This window comes from Adiantum capillus-veneris, chromosome 28, assembly GCF_014529385.1.
Source record: "Adiantum capillus-veneris isolate H3 chromosome 28, ASM1452938v2, whole genome shotgun sequence".
Taxonomy (NCBI): Eukaryota; Viridiplantae; Streptophyta; class Polypodiopsida; order Polypodiales; family Pteridaceae; genus Adiantum; species Adiantum capillus-veneris.
The window spans coordinates 34359442-34379940 of NC_140958.1; positions in this window are offsets into that span (position 1 = coordinate 34359442).

Sequence of the window (20499 nt, forward strand, 5' to 3'; positions counted from 1 at the left end):
TTAACAGCTTCGCCTGAGTTGCTAATGGCACAACAATTAGCTTTAGGTAACTCTGGAAATGCTGCATTACTTTCAATTTGTGCAACATCTCCCAAAGCATCTTGCTCTGCTGCTAATTTAACACAAACCTGTTTCCAAAATTCTTTGTAGTTTGGTACCTGCTCATCATTGTATTTTGTTTCCCTTGCCATATATTCATTACTAGCATGTAAAATTGCTTCTTTAAAATAATCCCAACAATCTGCATATTCCCTAGCAAGATCTTCAGATTGTGTAGTCAAACTTGGAATAACCAACCGCTCAAACGACTTCACCATAAGCTCATCTAGAACTTCACGTGCTTGCATCTCCATCTCGTAACATGATAGGTATCCCATCGGATCATAACACTCGAACATATTTCACTCAGCATACATAGCATCCAACGCCGCATCCAGAACATTGTCTAGTTTCTTTTGCTTCAATGCTTGTACCGGTTTCCTGGCGTGAACTTGCTTCAATCATGTGCATCAACTTTTTAAAATCCGGCGTAGTTTGTACCCCTTCAAAGAAGTATGTAAAGCTTATATTTGAATTTTTTTGTAAAACCACCTACACTCCTTACTGCAACTCTATCTTATCTCTCTAACCCCTGTCAGTTCACGTTGGGTTCACCAAAAAATGTCGGAGAGTGCAGTTCTCAAGGGTTGACCGGGAAAGCACCGGGCTTCTGGTTGTGAGAGAGTAGAGAGAGAAAGAGGCAACAAGATTGAAACAGCAATAAATTTTTCACACAAATGCAACCCAACCCTGCTTTCATTCGATTTTCAAATTCATGTACAAAGGATGGTCAAAATCGACCCCCGATATCAAAACTCTAATAGAAAACCTTGGGTAATGATAGGATCTTGAGCAATGGTACCCATGCAGGTTGAAGTCTTGATGCCCGACCCTCCAACCGATCATAAGATCGGTTCTTGCCCACCACATGATCAATCCGTCGTTGTGGAGACATACACACGAATCCGCAATGATCACAGGTCGTCCTTATCCAAGCAGAATCCACCCTTTGTACCTGCACTTGCCCAAATCCTTCTCTATTGACACACCCTCATGTAATCTCATCCTAAAAAAGATCCCCTTGTTACGCCTTAAATAACCTTGAGGCTAAGCGCGTCCATCGTCTTCTTCCTCTGTGCTTCTTATCTTTACCTCACCTTCGTCAAGAGCATGAGATGATTTCCCGAGAGAAAAAATTCCTCTCAATATCGACAGAGAGCATATACGCCCAAAAGAGTGAGCACGTGAGAGAGAGAGGAAAGTTGAAATTTTTCCGCCCTGTGTAGATTTTCTTTCCCTCCTCTTCTTTCTCTTCTTTTTTTTTCATTTTTCCTCCTTCTTTCCCCACTCTTTGCTTTTCCTTCCTTTCCTCTATTTTTTTTTGTTTTTTTCTCCCCTTCTTTTTCTTCTTTTTTTCCCTTTTTTCTTCTCCTCTCCCTCCCTTCTTTTTTTCTTAGCCTTTTATTTTTTTTTGCAAAACTCACAATTGTGAGTGAATTATATTGAACAGCCCAAAAAATTACAAGGTCTAGTCATGCTCTTGTTGAGCCATGAAATCATCCAGAGACTATAATTACACCAAGGTAGCCACCCCCACCAACCCGCCGCCTCTTCCTTGATACACAGGGTCCAAAAAGTTGTCCTTTTGAGATCTTTTATTTACCGATGGCCAAGATTTTCCCCATCCTAGGCATTCCATCTGCTGACAACAAGGCACAAGCAGTCCTAAACCAATCCTCCGAGTGTTGCTTGCACTCGAGCGTCCATATTAGGACTTTGCTTTCTTGAGTAATTTCTGCGAAGCTTGCCACCTCAAAACCTCCTTCAAACACACGGCGGTTCCTTCTTTGGCATACATTATGTAAGAAGAAATATCTGACGATTTGAGGAGGGCAGAACTTCCTGAATTCTTGCCTCCAAGGAATAGGTCAGTCTTGGAGAAACTAATTTTCCATGTTCTTTGGACCCACTTTCATATTTTCCTTGCGAGGCCTTTAATAGTTGGGCAGTCCGAATAGGTGGGCCAGATCTTCTCTAGCCATTGATGGGGGCTTTTCACAAGCCAAGCTCCCATACCCCTCTTCTCTCGTCCCCACCCCATGAAAACCCCCTCTTAGGGAGGGAGTGATAAAAGGCATTAGAAAAAGTAAGAAAAAAAATAAAGTATGATTATGTAAATATATGAGAAAGGTAAAATAGGCCACCTCATGCCTGCGGGGCAGCCCATCCCCACCTTGCCTCCTTTTTCTTCATTGTTGCCCCACCGTGTGTCCCTTTTCCTCTCCTCCACTCAAAAGGTCAACCCCCTCTCTCTTCCACTTGTCCTTTCTCCTTTCTCTCTCCCCTCAAGCTACCCCACCTCTCACCAATAATGCATTCTAACTCACCAATAATGCACCCTAACTCACATGCAACTTACCCTATCTTCTAAATTAGTATACCCCACCCCCTCTTTCTCTCTCGTATCATATCCCATGACCCAAATACCCCCCTCTCTCTCTAAAGGGCGTCATATCTCTTGTCTTGTAGCTAAATAACCTTCCCCACACTCACACACACTCAGTTTCACTGAAAAAGGTGCCCACAGACCCATCCCCACCCAGTGGTTACCTGTTTTTTCTTGTGTTCACACACATCTGTACACAGATTCACCTCTGAACACACTCCCCTCTCTCCCCTTTGTAATTACTTTATTCTCCATGGCACCTCTCACTTTTTTTCATCAACCCATCTCTCTCTCTCTCTCTCTCTCTCTCTCTCTCTCTCTCTCTCTCTCTCTCTCCCTCTCTCTCTCCCTCTCTCTCTCTCTCTCTCTCTCTCTTAGTCTCTCTCTCATGAGACTGCTGTTCTGGCACATATACACACAGCCAGACAAGTGGGGCCCACAGTCACATGGCCTATGTAGATAATGATTTCTTCATTTCTAAATTCTAGAATTTCTCCCCCCTCCTCCCCTATATAAAGAGGGGTCACCATCACACTAAATACACACACACCATCACCAAAGAGTACACTATGCACTGTGTGTGCCTAGTGCACACACACACATCCACACCATCACCATCACCATCACCGCAATCACCATGCTTGTCTTGAGCATGACCTCTACACCCTTGGCTATGGAAGATGAGGGGCAACTAAATGAAGGATGATGGCCATAACCCTCGTGCGAGTCTTCACCATTAACTCCCACATATCCGCCATGTGCTCTACTACGCTCTCCCTTCTCATTCCCCTACCCTATGCTCCCCATTTCATCGCCTTATTCTCTAAATAAAGCTTGAGGTTTTGTGAGTATGTTTTCTTGCAATGTTTTGCCCATGTGAGGTGTGCGGAATCGCCACCTAGTTTTGTGTTTGGAGTGAGCTTGTGTATGTGTGAAGGGTGTGCGGATTCGCCATCCTTTTGTGGTGCTTAAGTACTAAGCCGCTATACCCCCTCTCTCTCTCTCTCTCTCTCTCTCTCTCTCTCTCTCTCTCTCTCTCTCTCTCTCACACACACACACACACACACTTGGTCTCATTCCCTTTCCTCTTCATCATTCCTCCCAAGCATCCATCTCTCTTGGATGAAAACTTTGTTATGGTGGTGTGTTGTTTGCGTCCTAGCCGCTGAAGCTAGGTGGTGCCCCTGTTTGCTTTACCATGACAGGCTCGAGGCACTCCATTCGGTCCCCGGTGTTTTAGAGGCCGTCGGGGGTTCGGGGTTCGCTTTGCTCCCGTCATTTGGTGCCCCCACTGAGGAATCTTTTCATGAAACCCTTCAGTTTACAAGACTGAAACCCCTAAACTATTGTGAATGGATGAATGGCTAGCAGGATTTGCTAATTGGACGACAGAAGAAGAAGAGCTCCAAGCACAACTAGACGAACTCCGCATCTCCATTGAAGCTCGAGTGCCAGGCGTAGCGGTAATCGATTTGCAGTGGGAGAGTCACCCAACACGCCAAACCCAGTGGATATACATAGGCCAAGTGCCAAGAAGAAGAAGGAGAAGGTCGAAACCATGTCCGCAACCTACAACCAACCCACAACAACAACAAAATGGAAGGAGCTCTACACAATAGAGAATCAACACTATTCTACTTTGAGAATCGGGTAAGTCAAGTCACCGAGGTAATTATCACAGTCAGTTTTCAAGTTGCACCTGATGTTGCAACACAGATAACGGAAGCATTGGCTCACACTCTCACTAGAGAAACTAGGGATCTACTGAGTTTGTTTCAGGAAAGAACACCACCCTCTCCCACAAGCTTGGACAGTGACTAAGCACCGCTAAGCTTCACATGAATCAGTACAACCTACCTCAAGACAGATCACACATACCAACACGTGTACGCTCAATCAAGGTAATACTGGACTTGAAGGCTCACTACCAGCACGTCATTGACACCATGCTGGGTGGGGAGCAGTTTTTTGAGGTTCTGGCATCAGATCAACCATTTGTCTTACCTTTGGTACAAGGCAATGTACCCTTTGAAGTTTTAATCTATTTCCTAGTATAAGAGGGTATACACGCCTCCTTGTAAAGAAGAAAAAAACTTTTGCAAGCTAAGCAGTGTGTCTTTCTAGCTTTCTCTCAGTAATCATGGCAAGTGTAGCATTTCCAACATTTAAAGGAAAGAAGGGGGAGGATTTGGTAACAGACTTCCTAGATGACTTTGAAGTAGCATGTGTAGTGAGCAACAAAGATATGGATGAATCCCGGGTAAGAATCTTTAAGCATCTCATGAAGCTAGAAGCTAGATCATGGTACAATGCACTTCCACAAGCAACCAAGGATGACTAGGAACCCTTAAAAACCGCTTTTAAGAGGCGCTTTGGGGGAGGTACCACTTCAGAAAATTTGTGGGACAAGTTGAGAGACTTGAAGCAGGAGGGTCTTTTAGAATATGCCACCTATGAGTCCAAATTTGTGGACTTGTGGGAACGGTGGGTTGAGTCACTAGCAAGGGGGGAAGCTGCACCCGATTTCCTAAAAAAGGATCGGTTCACGCATGGCTTATGGCCGCTTCTCAAGGAGAAGGTGAAAGGTAGATTCCCGGCTACGTACGAGTTAGCCGTTGAGATTGCTCGCCTTAAGGACAAGAAGCTGCGAATGAAAGCCAAAGAAATCGAGTCAACAGAAGCAGGAACATCACGTCGACCAGCAACTACGACAACCACCATTCCACCACCACCACCGGCTCTTGGGGTAAGAGATGACCAACAAGATATGTTGGCCCATATTACTGACCAATTGCAGAATTTGTCTGTCCACTTAATACAGCAAGGGAGGAGTCAAGAAAGAGATCAAGACCCTGGAAGAGCACGACGACAAAACAGAGAGTATCACTGTTACAACTACGGAGAAGACGGTCACGGTATGTACTACGTTCCCAAACCATGACAAAACTATAATAGAGGAGGTAGGAGGAACCAATTGTCACCCCCTAGAGAAACAACACCCCCACCCCGAGCACCAGCCCTACCAACACAAATTCTACGTCCGCCACAATCACCACTTACAATCATCCTACGCCCACCATCAATTGATACCCGCACACCAAGTATCATTGGTCTTGTAGAAGAGGTCAAAATGAGTGTAATAGAAGAAGGATTAAGTAAGAAGACTAGTCAAAGAACTGAAGCAGTGGAACAAGAGGTTAAAGAATCAAAAGATGCTACGCAAGTGGGGGAGGTAAGTCAAGAAAATTGTGTTACAAATGTGAGTACATCTTTAACCTTGGATGAAATAGGCACCAAAGCGATCAATCGACAGCATTGGGCAATAAGGGTAAGAAGGTGTAAAGTGTTGATTAGGCCTCGTCAGAGTAAGAGGAATGCAAAGGTCATGAAAGATACAAGAGAAGAGGAAAACCAGCCTGTTAGCAAGGCTTTGCAGAAGATGGACAACATATCAAGCAAAGGGGAGGGCTTTGAAAATGGAAGCCTGTGCACCAGCATGGACCCAGGACAGTGTAGCAAGCTAAAGGAATCTTGCATCAAGGCAGTTTCACTAGAGGACCATAACAAAGAGGTAAGTATGACTGAAGGTTTGGAGTTGGATATTTCTCCAGAGGCTTGGCAGCCGAGCAAGATTTTATTGTGTAGTGTTATAGACTTGGAGATGGGTAATGCCTCTAGTCTACTGAAAGATGTTATAAACTTGGAGAGGGGTAATGCCTCCAGTTTATGTGAGGGTGTTCATAGTAAGTTTGATGATCAATATGTTGCCAACCTTTTAAGGATGTTCCAAACTCCTCCACAACACAGCATTGTGTTTGCATGGGATGCATCAGACCTATGGCTATGGCTAGCTACTATAACATATAGAGAGAAGATCAGCATGGAGATAAGAGCAAAGGAGCCATGGATAGACAAAAGCCTGATAGAAGAATGAAGACCTCGTTCGAAATTTGGTACAATTTTTTACAAATAGTGCATCCTCTCTTTGGAGAAAGGTAAGTGGATTCCGCTTGTATTTAAGCCGCAAGGTGGGTGGCTTGCTATTAGCATCAGTAAAGGAAGTTGACATGTTTGAGCACACCCAAAAGAAGCATGATATGCTTGCAGTTTTTTCTAGTCATGGCAGTAAGCAGGATTCTGAAGACAACTTGAGCTCACCACACCAACAAGGCGGCCATATATGGTGGATTCTTGGTACACTCTTGGGAATCACAATTTTCAGTTCTGTCTTTGCAGGAGCCAAGATGCTCATTTCCTCTCTCGCTACTGGTGGTTACAAATTTGGTCCAATTTGGCATGCAAATTTTATTGTTCGGACACTGCAGACAATGATCCTATTTTTCACTTGGGATCCAGGAGGACACTGGCACAAAGTTCTGGAAGCCATGGGCTTCCCCTTTAATCAACCGACACTATTCCAAGGAACAAGCTATCACCCGGACCTGTTACAGATTCATGAATATCCCAGAAATCTCACCAATGGCCAAATGGAATGGCTAATTCAGAAGGCAACTCGATATCGGATCCTACAGCTAAGCGGAAGAAGAAACAGATGAGCTAGAGGCATGAATGCCTCTAGCCAAAAGGGGAGGGCTAATGATGGGGGCTTTTCACAAGTCAAGCTCCCATACCCCTCTTCTCTCGTCCCCACCCCATGAAAACCCCCTCTTAGGGAGGGAGTGATAAAAGGCATTGGAAAAAGTAAGAAAAAAAATAAAGTATGATTATGTAAATATATGAGAAAGGTAAAATAGGCCACCTCATGCCTGCGGGGCAGCCCATCCCCACCTTGCCTCCTTTTTCTTCATTGTTGCCCCACCGTGTGTCCCTTTTCCTCTCCTCCACTCAAAAGGTCAACCCCCTCTCTCTTCCACTTGTCCTTTCTCCTTTCTCTCTCCCCTCAAGCTACCCCACCTCTCACCAATAATGCATTCTAACTCACCACCAATAATGCACCCTAACTCACATGCAACTTACCCTATCTTCCAAAATAGTATACCCCACCCCCTCTTTCTCTCTCGTATCATATCCCATGACCCAAATACCCCCCTCTCTCTCTAAAGGGCGCCATATCTCTTGTCTTGTAGCTAAATAACCTTCCCCACACTCACACACACTCAGTTTCACTGAAAAAGGTGCCCACATACCCATCCCCACCCAGTGGTTACCTGTTTTTTCTTGTGTTCACACACATCTGCACACAGATTCACCTCTGAACACACTCCCCTCTCTCCCCTTTGTAATTACTTTATTCTCCATGTCATCTCTCACTTTTTTTCATCAACCCATCTCTCTCTCTTAGTCTCTCTCTCATGAGACTGCTGTTCTGGCACATATACACACAGCCAGACAAGTGGGGCCCACAGTCACATGGCCTATGTAGATAATGATTTCTTCATTTCTAAATTCTAGAATTTCTCCCCCCTCCTCCCCTATATAAAGAGGGGTCACCATCACACTAAATACACACACACCATCACCAAAAAGTACACTATGCACTGTGTGTGCCTAGTACACACACACACATCCACACCATCACCATCACCGCAATCACCATGCTTGTCTTGAGCATGACCTCTACACCCTTGGTTATGGAAGATGAAGGGCAACTAAATGAAGGATGATGGCCATAACCCTCGTGCGAGTCTTCGCCATCAACTCCCACATATCCACCATGTGCTCTACCAAGCTCTCCCTTCTCATTCCCCTACCCTATGCTCCCCATTTCATCGCCTTATTCTCTAAATAAAGCTTGAATTTTTGTGAGTATGTTTTCTTGCAATATTTTGCCCATGTGAGGTGTGCGGAATCGTCACCTAGTCTTGTGTTTGGAGTGAGCTTGTGTATGTGTGAAGGGTGTGCGGATTCGCCATCCTTTTGTGGTGCCTAAGTACTAAGACGCTATACCCCCTCCCTCTCTCTCTCTCTCTCTCTCTCTCTCTCTCTCTCTCTCTCTCTCTCTCTCTCTCTCTCTCTCTCTCTTTTTCTCTCACACACACTTGATCTCATTCCCTTTCCTCTTCATCATTCCTCCCAAGCATCCATCTCTCTTGGATGAAAACTTTGTTATGGTGGTGTGTTGTTTGCGTCCTAGCCGCTGAAGCTAGGTGGTGCCCCTGTTTGCTTTACCATGACAGGCTCGAGGCACTCCATTCGGTCCCTGGTGTTTTAGAGGCCGTCGGGGGTTCGGGGTTCGCTTTGCTCCTGTCACCATCCTGCACCCCAAGCATCGATCTGACCCAATCCCTCTCTCTTGAATCTTCACCCCCGTCGATAGAGCACCCCAAATTACCTTCCATAGAAAGACCTTCATGTGCTGCGGAACCTTTGGCTTCCATATGTACTCCAATACTTGCTCTCACCTTTCCTCCGGCCATTGCTTTTTCCATAGCTTGTTTAGGGGGCTAGACCAATTCTTCTTATGCATCATTGTCTGATAAATGCTTTTAGGATGGGGTTTCCCTAATAGACTGCTTCCGGGCCATTTCCAGGCATTCCAGTCAAACACCGAATCACAGATTGGAATCACTAATTTGTCAAGCTCCTTCATCACTTTGTGGACCAGAAAGACCTCCAAGCTATTGAGTTGGTACTGGGTAACCATAAGGTCAATGGTTTGCCAACTCTTGTTTCCACAGTCCCAGAAGTGTCCAAGTCACTTCAGACCCTTATTATTCAATTTCCTGGCTGTCTCAATCCAATAGGGAGTTTGTTGCGGATCTACAACTTTGGAGAGCCAGGGGGATCAATGCAAAATGGATTTCTTGAAGTATCTGACTTCTTCCCCCCACTTTAAGACTCCTGCTACTCTGTTGCATTTTCTTACCAATTCACCTGAGCTACCTCCCAGTCTTAAGGTAGACCACTCCGGGGCTAATAGTTTGTCATGAACCTCCACCTGTCTCCACTTTCCACCATCCGAGCCAAGTTTAGATGTTTCTATCATATCTCTGACCATGACAGCCCAAACTTAATCCTGTTTGGACAAGGAGACAACAAACTTGGTGCAACAAGCTTCTGCATGGGCCACAGGGTTGAGAATTATGAGGCCTCCTTGATTCACCATCGAGCAACTAATTCCCGGGCCCATTGCCACGGCCTGGAGGATTTTGTATTGTTTTTCAATAAAAACTTTTTTAATGGTTTTAAGAACTCTTTCATGTGACACTTAGCCATCTTGAGAAGCGGGCTAGTGAAGGCAATGTAAGGAATCATAAAGGCATTCATCACTTTTATCCGCTTGGGAATGGGAGAAGAACATACTCCCACATACTCATTTTTGTTTTGATTTTCTCAAGCACCCACTCAAATCTTTGCTTGTGAGAAACGTCCACCCCCAAGGGGGCTCCCAGATGCCTAAATATATTCCGTTTTGTGACAATCTCCCCCGACTAGACAGAAGGGTCAAATGAGTCATTTTCTGATAGGGAGATCAGCCTTGACTTCTCTATATTACATTGGGACCCTGAAGCTTTTGAGAATATTTGAACAATCTCCAAAGCTTTTTTGATGACTTGGAGGCACGCCTTCAAGAAGAGGAGAGAATCGTCTGCAAAAAGTTTTGCTAGGAGTTGACTATTTCCTAGCAAAGCGAGGCCTTGCAACTCCCCTTGTTTCACACTAGCTTCAAGCATCGTGATCAAAGGATGTGATCCTATGGCAAAAAGTAGGGGGACCAGAGGGCATCCCTTCTTAATAGACCTTTTGACCTCAAAAGAGCCCACAATTCTATCGTTGAATAGGAGCTCTGACTGGCTTCCATCCCCCAATGCGTGTACCAACCGATATAAGTGAGCCCAAAGCCTAGAGCTTCCATGACGGCTTCTATATATGTCCATGTTATTCTGTCATAAGCCTTGTCCAGGTCCAGTTGCAGTAGCAGAATGCACTCCTACTTTGTGACAGTTGCGTATTCGATACCCACCATTGCTGCCAAGATGTTATCGTAAATGGACCTTCCTTTTATGAACCCATGTTGATGGGGAGAGATGATCTTGGTTAGTAAGGGGGCTAGTCTAAGGGCTACTACTTTAGCTATAATTTTGTAAGCCACCGACATCATCATTATAGGGCACCAGTGTTTCAGTTGAGAACAACAAATTTGTTTTGGGATGGGTTTGATAAGCCCTCTCTTTACACTTACCTCTCGACCCTTTGACCATGGCTTTAGTGGCCAATCTTGTGATTGGGTCCTTGAGATCATCCCAAAAATCTCTATAGAACTCCACCGTCATCCCATCCCAACCAGGGGAGTTTTCCTTGCCAAGGGCTTGCAATGCTAGTGAACATTCGTCTTCAGAGAATGCCCGTTCCAAGCAATAAGCTTCTGAGTGGGGAGTTTCCTTCTTGACATTCTGCAGTAAGGTCCCTCTAGCATCTTCCACTTCTTGGGATTGGATCTCTCACCGTCCAATGATTTGACTAAGATAGCCCAACATCAGACCAGCCATCTCATCCTGGTTATGAACTGTTGTCCCTTTCTCATCATAGAGCGAGCGGACGTGGCCCCGAATCTTCTTGATTTTTAAAGCCCTAAAAAACTGAGTTTGATTGGAGGCTTCAAGTTGAAGGACAGTCTCCCTCGAGAGAAGCCTTGCCTTTCTGATATCTTCTAACTGCTCATTAGCAAGGTTAGATTTGGCTTTGCGCCATTGTTTGTGCTCCTCCTCAGTAGCATGCCCATTGGCTTTTATGGAGGTAAGCACCTGGACCTCCGTTGTAAGATGCAGAAGGTGTACCTCCCTAGCTTTCTTGAACTGGGGGCCCAAGGTTTTGATTGCTTTCTAGATGCTCCGAGAAAAGAGGTCCCACGCGTTGTGTTTGTTGAGGTCGACATCTTTTTTGAGCTTACCCAGTGCTTTCTTGGTTAGATTCCTCAAGAGAGGGTCTTTGAATAGGTGTGCCCTTGTTACTAATAGTTTTTTCCCACCTCTTGGGCCTCCTTTATTCTTCTTAAAATGTATGTCCAGAGGAATGTGATCCAAAAGACTTTTTGTTGGGACTACCTTCATCTCCATCAACGACGGTATCCAATCAGCTTGGTGTGAGCAATAGCATCTGTCCAGCTTTGAGTCAGTGAGGGCATACTAGAGGCTTATGTAGGTGAAACCAGGCGTGGTTCCATGGGCCCACTTCCCATAAGTCGATCATCAACCACTTTTTGCACAAACTTTGCCATTTAGACCTTTCCGAGCCAACCAACATACTGGAGGATCATGTTCTATCCCTGCTCTTTTCTACCATATTGAAGTCACCAACCAACAACCACTCGCCTTCAATAGGAGTATTTCTAAGATGCATCCATAGTTTAGCTCTTTCTTTTGCATTGCAAGGGCCGTACACATTCACAACTATGAAGGGATGCCCTTCCCATCTAATTCTAATCCCCAAGATTCTATCGGATGGGTGGTTAAGAACCACCTTCGGCTCCAATTCTCTATCCGCAATGCTGAGGACGCCACTGAAATCGTTATTTCCTTCTCCATGGAATACCAGTTTCTTTCCTAGCACCTGCTTTCTCTTGCTATGGGTAGCTAAGTGGTGTTCTTGGATGGCCCAACAGTTGACTGTCTTCTCCTTTTTTACTTCCTCCCAGAAAAGTACTCTTCTTACAGGTTTTCAACCCCTTTACGTTCCAAGATTGGATAGTGAGAGACTCCATCATTAATGAGGGAGTTCATTGGGATAGAGGAAAAAATTCTTCAGCATTCGAATCATCCCCCCCCCCCCCCCCCCCCCCCCCCCCCCCCCTCCTTGGTCACAGGAGAATCCGGGGGTTCCAAGTCAAGGGATTTCTTTTCTTGCAGTGCTACAAATGGACTGTGCAGTGGGACAGTGAACCCCCTCCTTTTGGCGGGGTGGAGGATGAATTAGATCCTTTCACCTCAAGTGTTCCCCAGCCTTTTCTTCTTCTTCTTCTTCTTTTTTCTTTCTCTTCCTTCCTTTCTTCTCCTTTCCTTCTTATTTTTTTTCTTCCTTTCTTTTTCTGCCCTTTCCTTATCTTCTTCTTTGTTGCAACTCCTTCCTTCCCTTTTTCCCTTCTTTCTTTTCCTAGCTTTGCATGACATGCAACCTTCTATAAAAAAAAAAAATGAAAGTCTTGCTTAGCCCAAGAGGGCAGTAGCGATGTTGCTATTGCCCAAAAATCACCCCCTTTCACATCCATTAAAAAATTTCCTCCTTCTGCAGGCGGTCATTTCCATGGCCCTTGGGCGGCCTTCGCTTATGGGCGGCCTTTAACTCCATATTTGGCATGCAGCGTCGACCAAGACATTGTTTAGCACCACATCAACACACACACATCCGCCAAAGCACCACTGGTCTACCTTTTCATTGCCATGTTGGGCATTCCCCATAATCAATACTCTCCAAGAGTCAAACTTCTCAATTGAAAGCTTATCACAAACTTTGTGTGTGTTCATTAAAGCACCACATATAGAATACATATAGACCAAGTCAACTCATTTTGCCAATAGCCCAAGCAGCACAATTTGGTCCAAAGAACTTCCAAGCACAACATCTTTTCTCAGAATTTTTCCAAACACACCCTTACTCCATGCATTTTGAATGATGACATTGCAGAGAGATACCCCATCTAGAAGTTTATTTTCTTTCATAAAAGCATCATAAATGGTATGTGGATAATCAAAACAATCCCAAAATTAGCTTGTTCTACTCAAATATCAACTAAAATCGTCTCACTGCTTCAGCATCAATTTTTCCCACTCATAGATGTGTGAGGCTGCGTAGCAAACCGAATCATCCATAACTTTAGCACCAAATGCCCAATTTGTGCAGAGTAAAGCACATACTCTAGCTCGTGCAAGATGGTATCATCGAGAACCCTGTCAAGTTGAAATAGATCACTCAAGCACGTATCCCAACTCCGATCTAAAGATAGCAAACCCAGCCTCTGGAAAATACTGAATTGCCCATAACTTTTCCACACCTGAACTCTAATAATCAACGAGCCATAAAGAAAGGCTTGTAGAGCATTCCAACTACTACAACTTTGGCCTATAAAACTTCATTTTAGCAGCATCACCACAGCTTGGCATGTAGGCATGAATGTGCATTTCTTGGCCCCAAAACCCACAATAAGCATACATACTAGTCAATCCTGCTATCATATCAGATTTTGGCATTAGTAATAAGTTTGACAAAATTTTAAAATGCTTTCAGATCCTCTTTTTTCATACTGTGCATGCAAAGCGGCATGAAAGCGTGAAGAAAAATCACTCGCCACTGGAAACCAAAATTTTCACGGCTAGTCTCTAGTGAAGTAATTTTCACTGGCTCGAATATTATGGCCGGACGTCGGCCAAAAAGTGGTTGAAAAATGGCTCGTCATTTGGCCAGTGGCCGTTAGTGAATGGCCAATTTTTGGTGGTCAAAAGTCAATGGTAGGGGACCGAATTCAATGGCCAGTGGCCGATTTCAAAGGCGGACTTGTCTTCTCAAAGGCAGCCACACATGGGCGGATTGGAGAGTCCAATTTGGACTTGTCTACACAAGGGCATCTACACACGGTTGCCTCTCATGAGAGAGGGCATCCCTTTTGGCCTATACAAGGAGGCCATTTTTACACACATTTTGGAGTGTGAAATTGATGCAACAAGGTGGGTGTGAGGTGGTGAGAGTGAAGCAAGGCAGGAGCTCTATAGGGTATAATCCCTTTATAACCTACTTCTTGTTTGAAGTATTGAAGCCATTGAGTGGCTGATTTCCCATGCATGTAGCACACATTGGGTGAACCATATATATTGTGCTCTCTCTCTCTCTCTCTCTCTCTCTCTCTCTCTCTCTCTCTCTCTCTCTCTCTCTCTCTCTCTCTCTCTCTCTCTACTCTATAATCTCTCATGTGTGAAAATTTGTCTCTCGCAATTAAGAAGCTACTCAAATATCTATTTAGCTATGTCCTATTTCCTAACAACTGGTATCAGAGCAAGGTTTGCTCGTAGCTAAAGTATCTCAAGGAAAGGATTCCTTGAATTGAGTGGGAGTAATGGTGAGGAAGGGAAGCTCAAGATCGAGAAGTTCAACGGAAAGAACTACCAACACTGGAAGATGCAGATTAAAGATATCTCTACTAGAAGGACCTTTATTTACCACTAGGTGGTCTTGCAAAGAAGCCCGCAACAATGGTAGATGAAGCATGGATTGTCCTTGATTGAAAGGCATTAGGAAAAATCCGGCTAAGCTTGGCATCAACAGTGGCCTTCAACGTTTTAGAGATGAAGACCACGGAAGACTTGATGAAATCACCTTACAGCCTCTATGAGAAACCATCGGCATCCAATAAGGTATTTCTCATGAAGCACTTGCTCAATCTAAAGATAGTAGAGAATAATTCAGTTTCATAACACCTAAATGACTTTAACACCAACATAAGTCAACATTGATTGGTGAAAATCAATCTTGATGACAAAGCGCAAGCTCTCCTTATATTGTTGTCTCTACTAGATAGTAGGGACAGCCTTGTAATGGTTGTAAGTAACTCTATCTGTGGCACAAATACTCTTAAGTTTGATGACATTGTGGGTGTTCTCCTAAGAGAGAAAATGCAAAGGAGAAGCGCAGGTGAATCATCAAGTGATACATTGTCAAATGAAACAAGAGGAAGGCCTAAGGAGAGGTTCAAAAACCAAAAGGGTTGTGATCGCTCAAGGTGGAGCAAGTCACGCACACAGTTAGTTCTTGAATGTTGGAATTGCAGTAAGAAGGACCACGTCAAGAAGGATTATTGGTCCAAGAAGAAGAAGGAGTTGGAGTCTCAAGACAACAAGCCAACATTGGAGGCCAATGGCAGATAAAATAGAGCAAGACGCTCTGTTTCTCTCATAAGACAATGTGTCTAATTATTGGATAGTAGATTCTGGGGCTTCATTCCATGCGACACCACACAAGCAACATTTCCAAGATTACACCAAAGGTAATTTTGGGTATATATACTTGGGAGATGATGAAGCTTGTGAAATTTCCGGTAAAGGTACAGTTTGTGTCAAAACTACTAATGGAAATGAATCGAAGCTTAAAGATGTTAGGCATGTTCCTTCTCTTTGCAAGAATTAAATATCTACAAGAAAATTGGACAATGAAGGTCACAACATTGCATTTGGAAACAAACGGTGAAAAATCTCAAATGGATCTTTGGTGGTTGCCAAAGGAGAAAAGGCTGGTACACTTTACTTGTGTAACGTCAACACACATCTTCAACTTGTGCAATAGCTACAAAAGTTGACGGTGCGGTGTGGCACTACCGGCTTGGGCATATAAGTGCCAAAGGATTGCAAATCCTTCAATCAAAGAAGCTTCTAACAAGTTTGAAAGAAGTGGACTTAGAGTTCTGTGAAGATTGTGTTTATGGTAAACAAAAGAGGGTAAAATATCAAAAATGAGGAACTAAATTGAGTTGGTTCATTCTGATCTTTGGGGTTCTGCAAGTACACCAACACTTAGTGGCTCATTGTACTATGTAGAATTCATAGACGATGTGATTAGGAAAACATGGGTTTATGTAATGAAGAATAAATCCAATGTGTTTTCCATATTTCAAAGGTGGAAGCCTTTGTGGAGAATGAAGCGGGTACCAAGGTTAAATGCCTCAAATCCGACAATGAGGCAAATATTGAAGCCAAGCTTTTGAAAGCTTTTGTGCTAGCAATGCCATTTGGAGGCAAAAGACAACCCCAAGGACACCTCAACAAAATGGGATTTTGGAAAGGATAATCATGGAGCGATCACAAAGCATGCGTCTACATACAGGCCTACAGCTTGAGCTTTGAGCGGAAGCTGTAAGTATGTCTATGTCTTAATCAACCAATCACCCTCAACGGCATTGGATGGGGGAGTTCCAGAAGAAGCATGGATAGTTAAAGTAGTGAATTATGCATTTGGGTGTGAGGATTTCATGCTCATAGATAAAAGCTTAAGGTCAAAGCTAGATACAAAGTCCAAAAAATTGTTTCTTCATTGGCTATGGAGAAGGTGACATTGTCTATCGCCTATAGAATCCTGAAGATGGTAAAATCTTTAGAATTAGGGATGTAATTTTCAACGAACAAAATATGTACAAAGATTACTTGGAAAGAAAACAAACAAAAGAAACAGGTGATGAGTACATGGAGCTTGACGACGGTGAAGACTCAAGGAGTGCAAATGGTGATAACGTGCAACAGCATCAACCAAATGAGGAGCCTCAACCTATTTCCCAAAGATACACAAGAGCAAGTAGACCTCTAGAAAGGTTTGTTCCTTCCTTCAACCATCTCTTGATCTCATATTCTGGAGAGCCAAAATCATACGAAGAATCTATGCATCACAAATCCAAAGAAGAATGGATAAAGAGCAACCAAGTGGAGATGGACTCATTACATGGCAACCAAGCATAGGAGTTTGTTGAGCTGCCTAAAGGTAAGCGAGCACTGTAGAACAAATGGGTGTAGTTGAAGGAAGAAGAAGGTGGGAAGAAAAGGTACAAGACCAGGCTTGTGATAAACGGGTTTTCTCAAAAGAAAGGTATTTGCCTCAATGGAATATTTTCTCCTATTGTAAAAATGAACTCAATTAGGCTTATCTTAAGCCTTCTTGTTGCTCATGGCTTAATTCTTGAGTAAATGGATGTAAATACAGCATTCCCTCACGGTGACTTAGAGGAGGAAATTTACATGCTTCAACCAAAGGGGTATGAAGTAAAAGGTAAGGAGAAAATGGTTTTCAAATTAACGAAGAGCTTTTATGGCTTAAAGCAAGCATCAAGATAGTGGTACTCGAAGTTCAATCGATGGATGTTGTATCATGAATTCAAAATATGCAACTCAGATCACTGCGTTTACACAAATATTTTGCGATATGGGAAGTTCATCATCCTAATGATGTATGTTGATGACATGCTGATTGCAAGTGCTAAGACATCAAAGACGTAAAAGAGGAACTATCTAAATATTTTTCAATGAAAGATTTAGGTGTTGCAAAGAGGATACTTGGTATAAAGATATCAAGGGAGAGGACAAAGAAGACACTAAATCTACCTCAAGAGGATTACATCAAGAAGGTACTAGAAAGGTTTGCAATGCAAGATGCAAATTCTATTTCTACACCTTTGGCTAGTCACTTTAAACTAACCAAGGATATGTGTCCAAAGACACAAGAGGAGATAGCCTTTATGTCTAAATTTTCATATGCTACAGTGGTAGGTTCTCTAATGTATGCTATGTTCTAAACAAGGCCAGATATTGCACATGCATTGGGAGTTGTGAGTAGATTCATGGATAATTCAGGTAAAGAGCATTGGCAAGCTATGAAGTGGATACATCGGTATCTAAAGGGAACAACCATGAATGCTTTGTATTTTGGAAGCACTAACATTTTCTTGCAAGGGTATGCTGATGCAAATATGGCAGGTAGACAAAGACACTTAAAGGAGCACTACTAGCTATGTCTTCACAATTGGATGCACAGCAGCAATAAGTTGGGCTTCAAAGCTACAGAAATAGGTCTCGCTTTCTACCTCGCAAGCAAGATATTTAGCAATGATGGAGGCAAGCAAAGAGATTATGTGGCTTCACAGATTCTTAGAAGAGCTTGGATTCAAACAAGACAATTGTGTCTTATACAATGATAGCCAAAGCGCTATCCATCTTGCAAAGAACTCAGTCTTTCATTCAAGGAAAAATCACATTGAGGTGAGATATCACTTCATACGCACTCTTTTGGAAGAGGGACAGCTAAAGCTAGGAAGGGTGCATACAAGTGAAAATCCAACACACATGTTTACAAAGGTGGTCAACAAGGAAAAGTTGAGATTTTTCTCATCTTCAATTGGCATTCAAGGATAAGAAGCTAGGATGGAAAGCAGTCCCAGGTTGGTTTGGAGATCAATCTCCAAGTGGGAGATTGTTAAGTATGGAGTCTGATTTAACCCTTGTAATTATTTGTATTAAAAATGCACATTTGTAAAGCCCTCATTATGAAAAGAAGCCATCGTGCGTGAAGAAAAAAATCACTTGCCGAAAAGAAAAATTTTCACAGCTAGTTTCAAGATTTGCTCGAGACTGGATTTTTCAGAATATTATGCCCGGACGAAGGTAGGAAAGTGGTTGAAAAATGGTCGATCCTTTTGCCGGTCCTTTGGCCGGTTGGCCAATGGGCGGTAGTCAATGGCCGGTGGCCGGTGGCTGGTTTCAAAGGTGGACTTGTCTTCTCAAAGGTGGCCACACATGGGCAGATTGGAGATTCCAATTTGGATTTGTCTACACAAGGGTGCGCACACACGGCTGCCTCTCATGAGAGAGGGTAGCCCTTTTGGCCTATAAAAGGAGGCCATTTCTACCCGGAGCAGTCACTTATCAAAAGACCCCTATATCACGTGCGTTCAAGAGGTAATTAATAATACCCCAATATACATACTATACTTACACTGTGAGCCTATTTAAAAAACCCCCACCCCCCTCTGTATGTATACATTTTTATACATTTTGGTCTTTTAATAATCTTCTCCGGTTAACTCACGTGATATCATACACATTCTAAAAAGTGATCGCCCCGGGCATTTAATTCTACACACATTTTGGAGTGTGAAATTGATGCAACAAGGTGGTTGTGAGGTGGTGAGAGTGAAACAAGGTGGAATCTCTATTAAGGGTATAATCCATGTAACCTACTTCTTGTTTGAAGTACTAAATCCATTAAGTGGTGGGTGTGAGGTGGTGAGAGTGAAGCAAGGCGGAAGCTCTATTAAGGGTATAATCCCTTTGTAACCTACTTCTTGTTTGAAGTATTAAATCCATTGAGTGGCTGCTTTCCCATGGATGTAACCCACATTGGTTGCTCTCTCTCTCTCTCTCTCTCTCTCTCTCTCTCTCTCTCTCTCTCTCTCTCTCTCTCTCTCTCTACTCTATAATCTCTTGTGTGTGAAAATTTGTCTCTCTCCATTTAGTAATCCACTCAAATATCTATTTAGCTACGTCCTATTTCCTAACATTTTCAATCTCTCTTGATATACATACCAAAAAAGTGATTTGCATCTCCCAAATCCATCACAGCAAATTGTGTACTAAGTGACTTCTTCAAGACAAAAATCTTGTCTTTAGACTTTCCAAAAATGATCATATCAATGAAATGATGATAAAACCATCACTTATCGAGATGAAAAGTGAACCATCATTCAACTTCTAGGTATACAAGTAGTGATCTTCTTGGCTCCGTACTACATAACCTTGGGACTATATGTACCTATCAAGTTTCTGGTACCACTGTCTTGATCCTTAATTTAGGCCATACAATGCCTTTTATAGTCTACACACCAATTCTTTCCTCATATGATTTTCATGTTTAGCTTCAAAATCCCCTAGTTGTTTCATGTAGGCATCTTCTTTTAAATCCATGTCGTGAAGGAAATCCGTATTCACATCCATCTAGAAAAGTTTTATGTCCTTAGTGGCTACTCGTACAAGCACAAGACGTAATGTAGTGATTTTGACTAGTGGAGAGAAAATCTCATCAAAGTTCACACATTTCTTATCCTTGAATCCCTTAGCAACCAATCTAGCTTTACTTGGGCTCAAGATCTTCTGCCATTTATTTCTTCTTATAGACCCATTTGCAAGGTAAGGCTTGTTTTCCTTCTGGAAACTCTGTCAGTTCCCAAGTCTCATTTGCCATAATGGAGTTATGCTTCGATTGCATTGCCTACTCCCACTTCACACTATCTTTCATTTCAATACTCCCTTGGTAGTAGGTAGACTCTTTGTAGTCAATGACCAACAAATCTGGCTAAAAATGCTCATGGACATGAGAGACTCATGTAGATCTCCTCAATGTTTGACTATGGGATTCTTTTTTTTTTGGAGCACTACTAGTGGAAGAAACATCACTAGTAGACCTAGCTATTTTTAATCTCGCTTGAGGCTATCTACTCAATCTAAACTTGCAATACTCAACCTATTTGATATGTTGTCTATGCATATTTGACATTGAAGATAGCTTGTGAGCTTCAAATGACTTTTTTAGATTCC